Source organism: Acomys minous, assembly GCF_964271855.1.
Source record: "Acomys minous genome assembly, chromosome: 19".
NCBI classification, from domain to species: Eukaryota; Metazoa; Chordata; class Mammalia; order Rodentia; family Muridae; genus Acomys; species Acomys minous.
This window is the reverse complement of record NC_140499.1, coordinates 49,596,968-49,612,889: the sequence shown is the minus strand read 5'-3', so window position 1 is coordinate 49,612,889 and position 15,922 is coordinate 49,596,968. Positions and strand designations below refer to the sequence as shown.

The window sequence follows — 15,922 nt, the reverse complement described above, 5'->3', positions numbered from 1 at the left end:
CTGGCAGTGGGAGTAAGGGTATTTCTGAATCTTCTTCTTCTACTTTTTTTTTTTTTTAAAGTTTTTCAAGACAGGGTTTCTCTGTGTAGCCTTGACTGTGTTGGACTCACTTTGTAGACCAGGCTGGCCTCGAACGCTCAGTGATTTGCCTCCCTCTGCCTCCTAAATCCAGGGATTAAAGGCGTGCACCATCACCCAGCGTATTTCTGATTCTTTTCCCTTCTTTTTGGACCCCTTTCCTCCTACTGGGTTGCCTTATCCAGTCTTGATATGAGGGCTGTGCCTAGTCTTTTTTTTTTTTTTTTCTGCAACAAATCTTATAGGTTTATGTGCTTTCAATGTGAAAATTCAAGTCCACTACCAACACCTCCCCTTGCAATTCTATGAGGTAAAGAAACCCGACTACACTGTAGGTCCTTGAGCAGGGACAGTGACAGTGATGGTCTGTCTGCATCTTCACTGTTAGGACATGGTGGTGCTCAGTAGGTGCCCATTACTTCTGAACATGGGCTGAGGTATGGAGCAGTCTGTCCAGGGTCTAGGCCTCCTGGCTGCTAGGCCAAGAATCTGCAACGGTGTCTGGTTCTTTTCACTTTCCAGCACTTGACTGCAGAGTGGACTGGGGGTTAATTTTCTCCCCCCTGCCCTTTGAAGCTTTCTTGCTGGGTTGGCGCTGGTTGGTGCCAGAGGCTGGTTCTCTCAGTTCTGTCAGATGCTGCTCAGGGTCCTGAGAAGTGGCTGCAGCCGCGGCTGCTGTTGTAACTTTAATGGTTTTTTTTAAAGGTTGGCAACCTCACTCTCGGTCTGCTGCTTCAGGCCCAGCTGCTGCTCCTTGTGCTGGTTGGCATCGCTGTCTTGTTCCTCGATGCCTGACAACACAACCTCACAGCCTACACACCATTCCTGCAGGGTCCGGGCAATGGCACTGAGGTCCTGGCGCTAGATGTCCCACCCAATGCTGTAGTCAACCTCTAGCAGCTGATTGCGCTGGTCCAGGGAGCCACGAAGGAAGTCAGCGTACACAGCCTCAACCACAAGGTCCTCCAGCTGGCGCACGTTCAGAAGGGCCAGGGCCTCCAGCAGCACTGCTTACGGGATACACTTGACTTTGGCAGCCAGAGTGACGACTGACAGATGTCGAAGCTTGTTCTTCTGAGCCTCTGTAAGTGGGAGAAGATTCCTGGCTTCGGCTAAGTAGTCAGCATAGGTCCCATAGGCGAACACTGTGAGCAGCCGGAACGTGGAGGCAAAGTCGCTTTCTGCCAACTCTCTAACATTGGACATATCCAGAAGTTCCCCAAACACGTAAACACCAGGGGCCTCCAGCACCTGGTGGATGAGTGTGGCCAAGGCCGCCCCCTTAGCTGACTTGGCAAGGAGCAGAAACTGCTCCTGGTTCTGCCCTGTCACCTTCACCTTGGCACTCATGGCTGCATGGAGGTGCGGGCCTCTGATCTCAAGTTGTCTGGAGCTCCAAGCTCCTCACTCGTGGCTCCACCCCCTCCCTTAAAGAGGCAGCCCGGGAGCGAGTGCGTGCCCAAGGCCAGTCGTCCCCTGGGACAGACCCTTGTGCCTAGTCTTATTGTATCTTGTTATGCCTTGTTCAGTTGATATTCCTGGGCGGCCTGCTATTTTCTGAAAGGAGATGGAAAAGCAGTGGATGTGGGGGAGAAGGGAGGTGGGAGTGGGACTGAGGGGAGAGGAAGGAGGAGAGGCCGTGGTAGGGATGGAATGTATGAGAGAAGAATACAAGATACAATGTTCATAAAAAGTGTTACGTCCTAGAAAAGCAATTCTCTCCCAGGCTTATAAAAAGTAAGTACTTTACATCTAAGCAAAAATAATATTGCTGATGAGGCTGATAGCAAACGTTTATTGAGACATTTTTTCCTACTTGGGCTTTAAGTGATTTAAATGCTCGAACACAATTTAAACAGGCTGAGCTATAAAGCAATTTCCTTGTTTAGGCATTACAGTACTGCTTGTATTCCTTATTTTCCCCACTGCTTCAACAACAGATACCTTGACTAAAGTAGCCTGAGGAAGGCAGGGTTTGTTTTGGCTCACACGGATGGTCCATGTGACAGAGAAGGCAGTGGTCAGGCCACATTGTATCCCCAGGGGAAAGCAGCAGCAAGCAATGAATGCTGAGGCTCAGTTAGTTTCCTCCTCTTTACGCAGTTCTCTGGGTCTTGGCCCAAGGAAGGATGCTACCCACGTGGAGGTGGGTCTTCCCGTATCAAGTGATTTAATCTAATGAAAAAACTCCCTCATAGACATACCCAAAATGGGTACTAATATATGCCACAAACCTCAAGACTTATTGGTGGAAAATTAATCCCTCCCCCACACAACTGCTTTAAACCTATTCTTATTTTCTGCCACTGAAAATCATTTAATGTAATAAGCTTTTTACGTTATGTTTCCTTCTTCCCTCTTTCTATAAAACCTCCATCACCACTAAGGGCATTCCTTATCCCATGTGACCCCACGCTTTTACTATTTAGCTGGAATCTATGCATTACTACCATATAATACACCATGTACAAATGACTAATATTTGGTTTCCAAAATAAAAATAACCCTTAAAATTTTTTCAATTAAGGCATGTACAGTGGCATACAGCTGTAATCCCAGCACTCTGCAAGGCAGAGACAGTGTATCTCTGTAAATTCGAGGCCAGCCTAGTCTACAAAGTAAGTGCAGGACAGTCTAAGCTACACAGAGAAAGCCTGTCTCAAAAACCAAAAGATTTTTTTTCAAATTCTCTCTATTTTATATAAAGCTAAATTACCAGTGGGTAGGGTAAGTATAGAAAAGGACAGTGCAGAAAGGGTTAATCAATAGGCAATTCAGAGCTGGAGAGATAGTAGAGTACCTGCAGAGAAAGAGTGAGTAATTTAGCTCAGACTCCCAGTACCAACATAAATGCCAGGTAGCCATGGGGCCTATATCTAATTCCAACAGTCAGTAGGAAGAGACAGGATCCCTGAGGAAATTGGCTCAATAGACCAGCTCTATCAGTGAGCTCTGCTTCTACTCAAGAAACTTTGCCTCAGAAGCTCAGCAGTAGTCATCCCCACTGCCCTCCCTAGCCCCCGCCCCACCATCATGTGGAGAATCGGCACTCTATCAATTACATCTGATGCCATACAGTTGGGGTAGGAGGGCCTCGCCATCAGAGGTGTAGGATAGGGGAATAGACAGAAGAGGGAGCAAGGGTGGGAATGGGAAAATGAGAGGGAGGGAATAACAATCAGGATGTAATGTGAATAAATTATAATACAAATTTTTTAAAAAAGAAACTTTGTCTCATTGATGAGTCAGAGAGAAATGGAAGAAGACTCCTGAAGTCAGCCTCAGGTGTTCATGTGCACCAGTCAACCATGTGATTTCATATATGCAAGCTTGCATGCTTGCACACATGCACCATATCATACATGAGACACATGTAAAAAATAGGCAATAAAGTCCAGTTAAATAGGAATAACTTTCTTAGGTGTTCTATTTTGTTCCAGATGTTTTGAGAAACTAATTCAGACTTCTTCCTAAATAGGCCATACATTGCCATTTTGTTGGTTTGGTTCTTTCTTTAAATTAGATTTTAAAGTTAGCATATAATGTAAAGGGTTCTATTGTGGCCCTTTTCGTAATAGCTATTCTTTCTCTTCCCTTCCCACACAACCATTTCCTGACCTCGGCCCTATTTCTCACTGGTCTTCTGCCTCTTCCACAACTCCTTCTCCTTTCATATCACAATCATTTATTACCCTCTCCTTTTTGTTGAAAAAAAAAAAAGGAGCCTTTCAAACTAACAGCTATATTAACATGTATCTGTAAGCAGATGATAAGAATAGGCACAAAATTTAATTATAATTAGTTACCAACTTGACTATCTTTGGTTCTCTAATTAAAACAGGAAGTAAATGACTCCCTGAGGAGCATAACAAAATATTAATAGCAAAATGATCAAATAGCACTGTTTGCACACAAGCACGAAGCACACATGACCAAGCACACAATGATTACTTGATTGTTACAATTATTAGACTTAATCTGTATTTAGGGAAGTGATGTATGGAAGAGAAAATACTGTTAACTATTGAAATCAAGAGAATAATAAGTAATATGCAAATTTTAGCTCACCTCTTACTTATCATCTAAATACAAAATAGGAAGAGAATGAAACAAAGAAGAAACACAACCAAATATTTTACGACTGAGAATATAAAAAGGAAGAAGGACATTCTTAAGATAATCAAGTTTTTGAGGCCAGCCTGGTCTACAAAGTGAGTTCAGGACAGCCAAGATAAGACAGAGAAACCCTGTATCAAAAACAAACAAACAAACAAAAAAACAATAACAACAACAACAAAAACCCAATACCAAACAACAAAAGATAATCTGCTAGATATCAGAGATGGTCAGAGCACTGCTAATTTCCTTGCTGAATGCACACTTTGGTCAGGGACTCTGAAGGAACACAAATAGAACTCACCATAGTTCAGACACAGATGAGTCCTTCGCTCACATGAAGAAACAAAGTGAATGTGAAATATCATTAAGTTTGATGTATAAGTCTGTGCCCAGTAAAGGACTGTTAGCAGGCAGATGAAGTAAATAACACAAGAGCAGTGGAGATTGGCGAGAAAGCAGCTTCAATGGCAAAAGAGCCTCATAAATATGGCCTGGTATGGATATGAATTGCCCAACTTTTAAGGAAATAAACAATACTTGAAATAAAATGAAGAACTCTAATGCGAGTTTGATGTTTACAGCTCCTGTTGTTTTGTGTCTCGTCTAAAAGCTGGATTCATGTGGAACAGATCCATAAAAAATAAGTGGCACTTGGGTGTGAGGCTGTTCTTCTTGATTGAGGAAACTATAGGAAAAAATATTAAGGAACAAGTTTCATGCAATGATTGTACTGGTCCGTTAAACAACAATTCAGAGCCAAACTTATAACAGAATGTGATATGGAAGTTTGGGCTCCTATAACCTCACATGGCAGCCTGCCTCACACTAGCAAAGTTTTCTTTCTCCCAATGTTAATATTAGCAAACTGGACCAAAATCATTTTTACCAAACCTGAAACTAGTGTTGAAAAATATGAGCACAGTCCCTCTCTCTATGACATGGGATAGTAGAAGAAAAATTATTTGATTAGACTGCTATTTAAACACCAACTCCCTTTTTAACTGGTTGTGGGCCTTGTCAATTTACTTTGGGAAAGTCAATGTCTTCACTTATGAAACAAAGCTGATAAAATCCTGCTGTGCATCTGCTGTAACTTAAGTGAATCCATATTTTAAAGAACAGCACCACTGAAGGAGAGATAAACCTGTTTTTTGGGATCCAAAGTGCGGGGTTAGAATGGTCTCGTGAGAGAACAGGTGAGGTTAATCCACTAGAAGAGCAACCATCTCATGCGGGAGCTTAATTGTTGGCAGCTGAAAAGATCCCCCGTGACTAGGCTCTGGGAGGAGATATATAAATGACTGGAGGCGGGGCTTTTTGGAGACTTGGGATAGTGTTGGCTGTCCATCGCTCCACTTTGAGACACTCCTAGAGAGGGAAGACTTTAGGGCTCTGGCTCCTGCTGAGGTTCTGGGTTCTGGTTACTACAGGTTCCAGCAGAAGAAATCCTGCAGACTGTGCCAGGAGAATCCTTCCTTGGAATTGACATCCTTACGGTTTTGTTATTGTGTCCATTAATCCTCATTTCATATTGTTTTGGTTAGTCGGGTTATAAGTGAAGTATGCTCGGTCACTAAGTTGTTAATAAAATGTATTGGTTAAGAAAATTGAGCATACACACCACACCTTGCTCATTACTATTATTAGATATTTGCCTGTCTATCGATCATCTGTCTGGCTGTCATCAATCTCTTTGTTTATCATCTATTATTTCTTTTTTGTTTTTTTTTCAGTTTTTTATTTTTATATATAATTTACATTACTATACATATATAAGATAAACTATATTCAGCAAGAAGAACCACAAAAAAATCAGGAATTATATTAATATTACATTCATAGTGTTTTGACTATTTGTACTTGGCAACCTTGAAGAAAACATCTTTCCTATCTTTGTCAGTCTAAAATTCTGAATGTAAATCAATATCTATCATATCTTATCTCTATTAATTTAAAACATCTATCTAGACCTAAAAACACCTTAACCTCTAAATAACTAAGCTTAATTGTAAAACTAAACTATCTGTTCTTTAACTCTATCAGAGACTTGAGAAGGAATACAATTGCTTGAGTAAACAGAAAGTGCAGGTTAGAAGCTTCCAAAGTGAAAAAATATGACAAAAACAGTTTGCTGCCTGAACAGTCACCTAAAATCTATTATTTCAAGATTATAAGATATGCCCAGCCAAATAATGAATAGTCGATCTTTCCAGTGTTCACAGATTTAAAGTTTAATATTTATTCCTTTCATTTTGTTATATTCATAAATCATTAGACAATCTAGTGCACATGTTTGTATATGTATGCTTGTGAACATCATATATATATATATCATCTATATATGTGCTCTATATGTAGTGTAATAGCACATATAAAGTATACAACATAAACTCTATATATCCATGTCTATATATGGTTGGTAGGATAACAAGTCTACAGAAAACCAATGATAGCAGTTTCAGATTCATGTAGTTAGGCAAAAGAACATTTCACTAAGTGTTGGAAGTTGGTCTAACGTATTTTGATGCTAATTACTTCTGGCTCTCTCTGTGACCCACCTGTACCTTGCCTAAGAGCCTAACCTGTTTGGCCAATAAAAAGCCATCACACCTGAGCAGGGCAAATGGGATAGGTGCAGCTAAGGTTTCAGATTTTGGAGAGAGAGAATCTGGGGAGGAAGAGAGACTGGAGGAGAAGGGAGAAGAAGGTTATGCCATCATGGGTTAGGAGGAGAAGCACATGGCCGGATGGATGGAGGATCTGGCACAGATAAAGAAAATTAGCAAGTATTTGGGATTGTGGATGGGAAGTAGCTTGATACAAATTATGAGAACCAGATGGCATGGAATTTGGACAGGGGTCCCATACCTGCCCCACTATGGGAAGTAGCTTAGGGGACTAATATCTGCCCTGTTCCAGGTTAACTAAAGCTATTTTAAAACATAACAGGTGTCTGTGTCTTTATTGATTGCTGGTGGGTTAAAAAAGACTACTGTAATAATAATTATAGGCCTAAATAAACATTATTAAGTCGAACTGGTAAATTAAGCACAACAACTAGATATGGTGTAGTTTGAACACTATGAGACTGTGATATTTTAACCATAATAATAAAGTAGTTTATTTTTTACAACTCTGTCAGTTTTTGTTAATGTTTTATATTTGACTCAGATTAGAAGTCTGCTTCAATATTCACCAACTATAAAAAGTTGTCACTTAATAAAATTAATTTAAAGATTAGAGAATCAAATGTGTAAATGCTTAAATTAAATGCAAATCATGGTAAAAAATGCCAAGCCTATTTTTTCAGTATTTTTCGTTGATATATTTGATATTTATAATTCACTTACAAAGAACACCAACCAATCTTCAGCATTACATTTTCCAAGGCTCTGTTTCCATCTGGTTTGTTTGTTTGTTTGTTTGTTTGTTTTTTGTTCTTTTGAGATAGGGTTTCTCTGTGTAGCCTTGGCTGTCCTGTACTCACTTTGCAGACCAGGCTGGCCTCGTACCCACAGAGATCTGCCTGCCTCTGCCTCCCAAGTGCTCTGTTTTGTTAAATAGCAAAGGAAAACCATTCACAAAATGGCTCAGAAACCATGTATGGGAGGGGAAAAGTGCCTAGAGTACCAAGATACCCATGAGGATCACACTTCCAATGATCTAAACACTTCTCACTAGGTGGCTAGTGCTACAGGGCCCACTGATTCCCAGGTAGAACCACAAAGGAGACTAAGTGTTCAACTCCTGAGCTCTTAGACAACATTTAAGGTCCAAACTAGAGAAAACTGATTTCCACACTTCATGGCCTCCTAGATTAGCTGCCAATCCATGTGATGTTTGACTCATCACAGTGATGCCTTCTATAGGAAGGACTAATAATGACTCACTTTCTTCATGTTGGGTTACATCGCACCTCTGCCTCTCAAAACATGTGCTATTATAATAGTCTTTTAAAGCCTATAATTTCCTCACAGCATAAAGAATTATTGTTTATTCATCTCTGCTCACTCTTACAGCATTGAGTTCAGTACAACAGCACATGTATATGATGTTATTGTAGTCTGTGTAGGATTGGCACAGACCAATAATGACTTAAGTAGCAACCAACTACCACAGAGTGGAATTTTTTAAAACCCTGTGATAATTACTTCATAATTACTTTGTTGGGTTATGAAGTTTGCTTTTCATACATTGAGGATTAATTTTATTACTACAGAAATCCATTCAAAGAAATATGCATGCATATTAGAAATCTTTGATTATTTTTAATTTTCCACGGGTGTTAAAAATGATCTGTGAAAATTTATTCTATGTATTGATTTTGGATGTATAACATAAAATTCTATACAACCCTAGCTGTTATGCACATTGAAATGTAGATACATACAAATATAGCAAGAATGTACTAATTTGAAGGAATTATAATGATCATTATTTCAAAATTGGCTTTTCAGTTGTTAGTGCTCATTCAGCAAATTAAAACCTTGAGAATCTTATTTGGACTATAGCCACTTGTCAAAAGTCAGAAGTACTTTACCTGCTGGAAAAATAGACCGTCTATCCCTGTACTCATCTCTAAGCATCATTTATTTGGTGACCTTGACCAATGTGAAATTTGTTGAGTACACCACAAATTGCTATTAGAGTTGGAAGCCAAAAAGATGAATTATAGGCAGCAGGTCATTGAAGCTGATAGGAATAATTTATCTTAACAGCATAATAAAATGATAACATCCAGATAGGATACATGAAACACTCAAAGATGAATGTGAAGACACAGTGCAGGAAAATTAACAATTTCCAAACTTAGAGATGCTTCCGTATTTGTATATATTTTCTCCAATCAGCTAGTACTGTTCTTTGGAAAGCATAAGCACATTTTTGTACCCAGTATAATAATATGGGGAATTACAAATAACTGCCTACAATTAGAGACTGTTTGCAGCAGGTTCTTTTGAGTTAAGTAATGTGGAGTACATGTTCTCTCTGTATTGAGGTTTTCTATTTTGTGACAAAAAGAAAGTCCAAAACTCCATTATTGTCTATTTATCCTGTTGTTTCTTTTTATCCATTTCCTTTGTGCTATTTTTCTATAGAGCGTATAAGTAACATTGCAACATGGTCACTGTAGCAAGGGGAAGCAGTTTAGCAAAAATTTTGCATGATAATTTACCATGTCATTTTTAATACAACATTATTTCATTATAGTATCACAAGTTATTTTTACCTGTTGGTTAAAAAGTCAGGGGAATGATAATCTTGTTAAGAGGATGAAGTTTTGTTCTTAGAAACTGAAAGGCACAAAGAAGGGCATGATTGGGCACGCCCGTCATCAGGAAGCCGGGTGAGGGGTCCACAGCGAGTTTGACATTGGCATGGTCTTCATCAAGAATACTAGAACAGCAGGGAACTGTAGAAAGACCCCGTTTCTTAGTAGGCAAACAAAAAGACAAAAGCGAGCAAAATAAAAACTTCAAATTGAAAGACAGACAAGATCATACATGTTTATTTTATGTTGCTGTGTATTCATTGTATATAGTTATGAGCTTTATAAAGACATTTCACTGAAAAATATTATGTACCATGACCATTTTCACCTACCTCTTACATTTTGATAGTCTTCTTCCTCAACGATATCTCACTTCTGCTTTGAAATGCGTGCGTGCGTGCGTGCGTGTGTGTGTGTGTGTGTGTGTGTGTGTGTGTGTATTCCACAAGCTCTTTATTTATTTATCCAATGACAGACACAGAGGCTAATTCCATAACCTATTAAATCGGATGTGCAAGGACCTCTATGGCATGCTTATTTAGAGTCCTTTGGGTATATATGCTGGAGTAACATACTTAGGTCGTAGAATAGAGCTTTTCAGGTATACCTAGGTCACAGAGTAGAGATATTTATTTTCAACTTTTTCAGAAATGTCCACTATGATTTTGATAGTGGCTGCACTAATTTATATTTCCCATAATACAGGTTAATGTTTCCTTTTTATCCATTAACCTATTCCCTAAATTCTAACCTGTCCATCATTTGTTAATGATAGCAGTGATAACTGACATGAGAGGGAATTCTAAGGCAGTTTTAATTAGCATTTCCTTGATGACTAGTGACTTTGAACAAGGTTTTATTAGAATGTTGTACCTTTAAAATGATGGCCACTCGAAGTTGGCCAGATCTCTCATTTTCTAAAGAATATAGGCCATTCAGGCCATGACCAGTACAACCCCTCCCTCTCTCCCTCCCTCCCTCCCTCCCTCCCTTCTTCCCTTCATCTCTTCCTCCCTCCATCCATCCATCCCTCCTGCCTGTCCTGGCCCCCATATCTTTGTGTGTGTGTGTGTGTGTGTGTGTGTGTGTGTGTTTGTATGTCTGTGTGTGTGTGTGTGACAATTAAGAAGTCCTATTGAACTGTGGCTTAACAGTCCCTAAGTAATGGTCCTTTTTATGTTCTTTGTCATGTAAGCTATACTGAACTAAGTCTCATGGTGTGTAACATCTCACTATCCCCCAAAAGATAAAGTGTTAGATACTTAAAGTGTTTGACATCCTTGATCATCAAGAAAATGCAAAGTAAAACTAATTTCAGGATTCATCTTATCCCAATCAAAAGGCTAAGATCAAGAAAACATCACAACAAATGCCAGCAAGGACTTAAGGGAAAAGGAACCACTATAATGAATCCATACACAATGAAAGTTGATTCATAAAGAAAAATAAGATTCAGTATGATTTCCCCAAAGACACATTCCTGAAACATTATATACCTCTAACATTATAAATAAATACTAGGTAGTTTAAAAAAAAAAAACCCTTAGTAAAACCAATGTACTTTACACCATTTTTCTTTTTTCTATCTTTCTTTTTTTTAATTAAATTAAATTAAATTTTTTAACTTGCTTACTTTACATCCCAATTGTAGCCCCTCTCCCTCATCACCTCCCAATTCCACCTTCCTCCATCACACCCCCCCCCTCTCTCCCCTAGTCCTCAGAAAGGGGAGCCCCCCTCCCCTGACATCTGACCTCAGCCTAGGAAGTCTCATTTGGACTGCATATATCTTCTTCCTCTGTGGCCTGGCAAGGCTGCTCTGCCAGGGGAAACTGATCAACGTGTGAGGGCCAGAGTCCATGTCAGAGGACAATTATGCTAGGCTCCTGTTTGAAAGCATAGCAGAATATCTTGAGTGGTGCCAGGGCGTGGCTCTCTCCATGACGTAGGTCTTAAATTGGACCATTCCCTCAATCCCTGCTCCATCTTTATCTCTGCGTGTCTTGTAGGAGGGATAAATTTTGGGTTAAAGGTTTTGTGGGGGGGGTTGGTGTCTCCCTCCTTCCACTAGAAGTCCTCTTGGCAATAGGAGGTAGCCACTTCAGTCTCCTCCGTATCCCCCTCTACTACTAGTATCAGCTAGAGTCACCCCCATAATCTCCCAGGAGCCTGGACCCTTGCAGGTCTCCAGCTTGTCCCAGAAATGCTCCCCATCCTTTCCCTTCTCGCTCACAGCCTTCTCACCTCCCACCTATGCTCTCCCCACACCTGACCCCCACCCCCATTCCCTCCCACACCCCCTCCCACCCAGTTCCCTCTCCATCCACTGCTGCTGTCTATTTTCTTTCCCCTTCTGAGTGAGAGTCAGGCATCCCCCTCGGACCCTCCTTGTTATTTCTTTGGGTCTGTGGATTTCCATATGGTTATCCTGTATTACAATGACTAAGATAAAACAAAACGAAACTCAAGCGGACAGTACATGTTGATGAAGAGATGGAGCAAGGGGGACACTCCTCCACTGCTGGTGGGAGTGCAAACTTGTTATAACCACTTTGGAAAACAATCTCGTAGTTTCTCAGAAAACTGGCCACAGTTCTACCTCGAGATCCAGCTACACCTCTCCTGGACATATATCCAAAAGATACTCCACAACACCACAAGAATATTTGCTCAACTATGTTCATAGCAGCTTTAGTCGTAAGAGCCAAAACCTGGAAACAACCCAGATGTCCCTTAACCTAAAAATGGATAGAGAAAGTGTGGTACACAGTGAAATGTTACTCAGCTATTAAAAACAAGAAAGTCATGAGGTTTGCGGGCAAATGATGGAACTAGAAAGTATCATCCTGAGTGAGGCAACACAGACCCTATGGAATTCTTGATTTTCAGTTCCTGAAAGGTTTCAACCAGCCTCCTTTCTCCTTAGGGACTCTTACTTTCTCTCTTTCTGTTCCTCACTGAACATATTGAACCTATAAACAAATACCTATCTAAATAGAAAACAAACCTACACAATAATTACTTAGGAGTGTTAAATGTTCCCTAAAATAGGAACCCAGAAAGCGCAAAGTAGATGTTGCTAATGACGTGGTGACCTTTGCTATCTGTAGAACCAGACCTCACCCCCAATCCCCCAGAATGTTTATCTCAGACTTTCCCTTTCTAGACCTTTATCTTTAACTTCTAGTTAATAGAAGGCATCCTTAGGAGTGTTGTCACATGGAATTTATAGCCTACTGATTTCTATGCTATCTTAGTCAGAGACCAAACCAGAGCCTAGATCTTTAGGCTATAGAACATATTTTCAAGGTCACATGTACTTTGCAAAGGAATTTCTATGTAGTCATGCCATAAGCTTTATTGTGCACATGGAATTGGAATCATTGTTGCCTGGAAACTATTTTCCAAATTGAACTGTGTTTAAATATATTTACAATAAACCACCTGGCATTAGACCCTCTAGAACTTTGATCTAGCCTAAGACAGGCAGAACCAAATTTTCATTCTCACCTCTTCACAGATTGGTTTCCCTACCAACTGTGGCACCTGCAGGGATCACCACAGTAGAAGAAAATTTGACAGTTTTCAGGGCAATCCAAACATCCTATTCATTCTGCAGTCCTTCTTTTTCAGACGGGATGATTTTATGACAATCATCAAGCCTGTCGAAAATACACTGTGTTGGGCTCGAGAGATGGCTCAGAGGTTAAGAGCACTGATTGCGTCTCCAGAGGTCCTGAGTTTGGTTCCCAGCAACCACATGGTGGCTCACAATCATCTATAATGAGATCTGGTGCCTTCTTCTGGCCTGCAGGTGTACATGCAGACAGAGCGCTATATACATAATAAAAAATAAATCTAAAAAAAAAAAAGAAAGAAAAAAGAAAGTAGACTGTGAAATCTTCTGTCTTCTGTTCAGCCCTGAGCATGTGCCCCATTTCTGGGACTAGAGTTTCCATTTATTTTTCCCATTTGTGACATTTTCATTTCTTTGATGAATTACTTTTATATTTAGCCCACAGCCCTTCAGTGCCAAGTACTTGACTTCTTTTCTGATAATGCCAACATTAGGGTCACTTCAGTGTGCTGCTTTTCTTCTTCTTATAATGACTCTATTTATATGACTTTTCATATGCTAAGTAACTTGGGGCTGTTTCCTAGAGTTTATGAATGTTGGATCGTAGGATATGAATTATTTTACTTTTTTTTTTTTCTGAAAGGAGATGGTATTGTTATGTAGTAAAAGCTAAGTCAAACCCAAAATATCCTAACTTTGGTGGACAGGAAGTCGATTTTGTAAACCAGAATAATTTTTAATAAGTCATGCTCATCCATCAGACATTGGACCATATGTTCAGAGTTTGCCATTTCCTTTTTGGCTCTCTGTTTTTGGAGAACATCTAGACTATCATCTGACAGCTGATACAGACTCCGCAGGCAATTCTTTTAGGTCTTACAACCTGAAATATGGCTGGGCTTTTGATAGTTTTAGCCACAACTATGTTTAAATATAAAACATTCCTGATATTTACTTTCTATAAGTTTCAACTCTCTCAAAAATCATGTGTATGTATTCGCTCTTCAGAGGCAGTCATCTCAAATCATTGTAACATGTATCAGAATAATTTATGTTCCTTTTATACAGTTGTACAGCTACCTGTGGACATTACTAACAAGCGACTACTAGTTTCATTAAAAACTAATAAAAATATCTACTTTAACAGTGGGCATGGTGGCTCACTTCTTTAGTCCCAGCACTTGGGAGGCAAAGGAAGACAGATGGCTGTGAGTTCGAGGCCAGCCTGGTCTACAAAGCAAGTCCAGGACTGCCAAAGCTACAGAGAGAGACCCTGTCTCAAAAAAACAAAGAAAAATCTATTTTAAAAAATCTTTTAAAAGTATTAATGGCCTAAGGAATGTTAACAATGATAAAACCTTAGATGTGGAATGCTTGCTTGATATATCGCTAATTGATATGCATCTATTTAATAATATATATAGTGTATAGTTAGGATTTCTATTGCTGTGAAGAGACACCATGACTATAGCAATTCTTTTTTTTTCAAGATTTATTTATTTTATGTATTTGAGTATTCCGTCTTCATGTGCACTAGAAGAAAGATTCAGATTCTGTTACAGATGGTTGTGTGCCATCATGGACCACAACACTTCTTGTTTTGTTTTTTGATTTTGGTTTTTCAAGACAGGGTTTCCCTGTGTAGCCTTGGCTGTCCTGGACTCGCTTTCCTGACCAGGCTGGCCTCGAACTCACATCAATCTGCCTACTTCTGCCTCCTGAGCGCTGGGATTAAAGGCGTGTGTCACCACACCTGGCATAACCACAGCAATTCTTACAAAGGAAAACACTTAATTGGGGCTGGCTTACAGACCAAAAGGTTTAGTATGTTGTCATTATTGTAGGAAATGTGGTGGCATACAGGAAAACATGGTGCTTCAGAGGTAGCTTAGAGTTCTAAATGTGATAAGAGGCAGAAGAGAAAGGGTGATACTGGCCTGGATTGAGATTCTGAAACCTCAAAGCTCACCCCCAGTGACACATTTCTTCCAACAAGGCTACACTTACTTTAACAAGGCCACACCTCCTAATAGTGTCACTCCTTATGAGCCTATAGGAACATTTTCATTCAAACCATCACATGTAGTTAATGCCTGACACAGATGTATTTATTATGCATTCAGACAGAAACAGTTCATCAAGAAGATGCTATTATATTAACAAGTATTTTTGTGGTCAAAATTCTGGTTTTTGAGAATGATAATTATTTATTAAAAAATGCTTGCTGTTTATTATATTGTTCTTATTTGATTTTGTAAATATTAGTAAAAGAAGTTTACATGGAAATTAATTATTCATCTGCCATTGAGATGTCTCACTTCATACCACTGTAATGGTTTAGTACAATGCATAATATATATCAAATGCTATCCTGTCCACACATTATTTTTTTTTCACTCCCAGACTTCATTCTGAAATTGGATAATATACAACTGTTTCATTTGGTATTTACTATAGTTTAAAACAGCCTCTAAGTTGGCATAGTGGTGCACATGTTTAATCTCAGCACTTTGGAGGCAGAGGCAAATAGACCTCTGTGTCTTGAAGACCAGCATGTTCTAAAAGCCAGTCCAGATCTGTTACCCTGTCTTGAAAAAAAAAAAAAAAAACTCACAAAAAACAAAAACAAAGCACAAAACACAAGCTTGTGATATGCTTCTAAGTAGTTTGTCAACTCTCATCATTTTGGTTTTTTTTAATTGAATCTCTAAAAGATATAATCTTTATCAAATATGAAGTTTATTTAAAGATCTCTTAGCAATCATAAAAAATGGTTTTCATTTTCCTTAGCAATATTAAGATCTATAGCATTTTAGTCCTTGCGCCTGTTGGCAATTTGAAACATTCTGATGTCAGGTGATTGGGATTGTTAGCTG

At 39.4% G+C, this 15,922-nt stretch overlaps 1 pseudogene across 1 annotated transcript; it reads right to left on the bottom strand.

Annotated features, from left to right (window-relative positions):
* Window positions 1-475: 475 nt before the first annotated feature.
* On the bottom strand, window positions 476-1,539 carry LOC311590125 (COP9 signalosome complex subunit 7a-like; annotated as a pseudogene). The gene has a single exon. The product of its transcript is annotated as a COP9 signalosome complex subunit 7a-like (transcript).
* Between the last annotated feature and the right edge of the window lie 14,383 nt (window positions 1,540-15,922).